Source organism: Malania oleifera, chromosome 4 (genome assembly GCF_029873635.1).
Source record: "Malania oleifera isolate guangnan ecotype guangnan chromosome 4, ASM2987363v1, whole genome shotgun sequence".
NCBI lineage: Eukaryota > Viridiplantae > Streptophyta > Magnoliopsida > Santalales > Ximeniaceae > Malania > Malania oleifera.
This window is the reverse complement of record NC_080420.1, coordinates 64,893,018-64,896,736: the sequence shown is the minus strand read 5'-3', so window position 1 is coordinate 64,896,736 and position 3,719 is coordinate 64,893,018.

Here is a 3,719-nt window from a genome sequence, read left to right as displayed (position 1 = left end):
AGAATAAAAAATCTTAATCTGATCTGGGTTATACCCTTCACCTGATGAAGAATGAACTTGTCCCATCCTATAGCTTTCAACATTGCAATAATTTCAGGAAAATTTTCTTCAAAGAAAGTGACGTCTAAAATCTTACAGAACATTGGTTCAATTGCAAATATGTGATTCTGATACAATGATTTCGCGTGTGAAGAGACCAACCATTTTTCTATGTCATCGTTGCTTGTAGGCTTTGAAGAAGACGAGGAGGCTTTGTCCTTCTTTCCCATAGTTTTGGTATGAACCATCTTGATGAACCAATTGAAATGCAGAAACCCTAGATATATGTGGAGTAGGTGTGTGATGGATGATCGTTGTGTATAGCTTGGGAGAGAAAGAACTGTGAAGAAAGAGAGGAGAAGATGTTTTAGAGAAGGGAATACGAATGGATAGACGTCTGTGGGGTTTAAAAATCATGTTTTTAAGTGAAAGGAACACCACCCTCCGCGAGATAGTCGTCTGTCACTAATTGGACAGTCATCTGTCCACAGACAGTAGCCTACCAGTCGTCTACTAGCTCATTGGCAGTCGTCTGTCTACTATTTTTTTTACATAGACAGTAGCTTTCCAGTCACCTGCTAGCTTACTGGCAGTCGTCTGCCCTGACCAACTAAACTTCTTCCTTTTTAGTTAACCTCTCTTATATGTAATATGCCTAATTCTCGTCGAATAAATACAAATTGATCCTCAGCTAATGGTTTGGTAATTATATCAGCTAATTGAGCGTGAGTATTGACAAATTCAAGAACTATTTCTTTCTTGTCTACATTATTTCTTAAAAAGTGATGACGTATATTAATATGTTTAGTTCTTGAATGTGATACCAGATTCTTTGAAATATTTATAGCGCTTGTATTATCGCATTTTATGGGGATTGTTTGGTATTGAATTTTGAAGTCCCTTAATTGTTGTTTCATGTATAAAATTTGAGCACAGCAAGTCCCAGCTGCTATGTATTCTGCTTCAACTGTAGATAATGTTACGGAATTTTGTTTCTTTGAAAACCATGAAACTAATGAGTGCCCTAAAAAGTGGCAAGTCCCACTAGTGTTTCTTCTATCTATTTTGCATCCTGCATAATCTACATCTGAATAACTCATCATGTCGAAATCAGTTCCTTTTGGATACCATAACCCTAAATCTAGTGTGCCTAGCAAATATCTAAGGATCCGTTTTACTGCTATTTGATGTGATTCCTTAGGAGCCGATTAGAACCTAGCACATATACACACACTGAACATTATATCTAGTCTACTTGCTGTTAAGTAAAGTAAGCTTCTTATCGTATCTCAATAATGCTTGATATCAACTTGTTTCCCTTTTTCATCCTTGTTTAGACTAGTTGAAGGGCTCATGGGAGTTCCTATAGGTTTACTTTCTTCCATATCAAACTTCTTTAACATGTCTTTAATATACTTAGTTTGATTTATGAAAGTTCCATTTTTATCTTGTTTGATTTGCAAACCTAGAAAGTAATTTAATTCTCCCATCATGCTCATGTCAAACTCTCTCTGCATAGTTATAGCAAATTCATTACAAAAGTCTTCCTAAGTAGCTCCAAATATAATATCATCAACATAAATTTGTACTATAAGCATATTATTATCTTTGGTTTTTATAAATAAAGTGCTGTCTATCTTTCCTCATGAAAAATTATTTTGGAGTAGAAATTTGCTTAGCCTATCATACCAAGCTCTAGGAGCTTGTTTCAATCCATTTAGGGCCTTAATTAGCTTAAATACATGATTTGGATTTTTAGAGTCTTCAAAACCTGGAAGTTGGTTAAGATAAACTTTTTCATTAATATAGCCATTTAGAAATGCACTTTTTACATCCATTTGGTATAATTTGAAGTCTTTATAGGTTGCATAGGCAAGAAGCATCCTTATTGCTTCCATTCTTGCTACATGAGCAAAGGTTTCTTCATAATCAAAGCCGTCTTCTTGATTGTAACCTTGTGCTACAAGCCTAGCTTTATTTCTTACAACTACCCCAGTTTCATCCTTTTTATTTCTAAACACCCATTTAGTTCCTATGATTGACTTATCTTTGGGTTTAGGTATAAGTTTCCATACTTGACTTCTTTCAAATTGATTTAGTTCCTCCTGCATAGCTATGATCCAAGAGTCATCTTTTAAGGCTTCTTCTATATTCTTGGGTTCATCTTGAGATAAGGAAGCATAATGATTACAAATGTTTTTTAATGAGGCTCTAGTGGTTATTCCTTTTGACGGTTCTCCAAGAATTTGGTCTTTTGGGTGACTTTTAGCATATCTCCATTTTTTAGGTAGTTCTAGATTTTCAATTGTGTTTTCTTTTAAGATTTCATTATTATTTTCTTCTTTCATTTCAATATCTTCTTCTTTATGTGAAATATTTTCTCTTTCATCAATTTTAATTTTGTTAACATGATCATTTGATTCATCAAATGTTATGTGTATTGATTCAATAATTGTAAGAGTTCTTTTATTGTAAACCCTATAAGCTTTACTATTTGATGAGTAACCTAAGAAAGTTCCCTTATCATATTTTGCATCAAATTTTCCTAAATCATCTTTAGTATTAAGGATGAAGCATTTGCAATCGAATACATGAAAGTAAGAGATATTGAGTTTTCTTCCTTTCCATAATTCATATAGTGTTTTGTCTATACTAGATCGTATGGATACTCTATTTATTATGTAACAGGCTGTATTTACTGCTTATGCCCAAAAATACTTAGGTAAATCATTTTCGTTTAGCATGGTTCTTGCCATTTCTTGTCGGGTTCTATTTTTTCTTTCAACAACTCCATTTTGTTGTGGAGTCCTAGGTGCGGAAAAATTATGGTTTATTCCATATTCATTACAGAATTTTTCAACATTTTTGTTTTTAAATTCCCTTCCTTGATCACTCCTAAAGTTTGTTATATTATAACTCTTTTCATTTTGTAATTTCTTACATAATGTAATAAGTATGTCATTTGCTTCATCTTCTTTTGCTAGGAATAATACCCAAGTGAATCTTGAATAATCATCCACTATTACAAAAGCATATTGTTTACCTCCTAGGCTTAAGGTTCTAGTTGGACCAAATAAGTCTAGGTGCAGCAATTCTAGGGGTCTTTTTGTAGATATGTATTTTTTCTTTTTGAAACTTGTTTTAACTTGCTTTCCCTTTTGGTATACGTCACATATCTCGTCTTTTATGAATTTTGTATTAGGTAGTCCTTTGACCAGATTTTTCTTTGATAATTTGGATAATAGGTCCATGCTAGCATGTCCTAGTTTCCTATGTCATAGCCAACTTATTTCATTCATTGCTGCTAAATAAGTTACATTCTGATTTACTAAGTTCTCAAAATTTATACAATAAACATTGTTTATCCTATGAGCTATAAACAAGGTTTCATTGTTCTTAGGATTTTGAATTACACATTTTTCTTTCTTAAAGGTTATTTCAAACCCTTTGTCACTTAATTGAGTAATGCTTCAAAAGGTTGTGTTTCAATCCTTCTACTAAGAGCACATTGTTAATAGTGAGAGAAGGTTCTTTACCTATTTTTCCAATGCCAATAATTTTGCCCTTGGCATTGTCGCCGAAAGTAACATATCCTCTATCCTTTTGTCTTAGAGAGGTAAACTTGGTTTTATCGTTAGTCATGTGCGTAGAACATCCACTGTCCAAGTACCACTTATTAG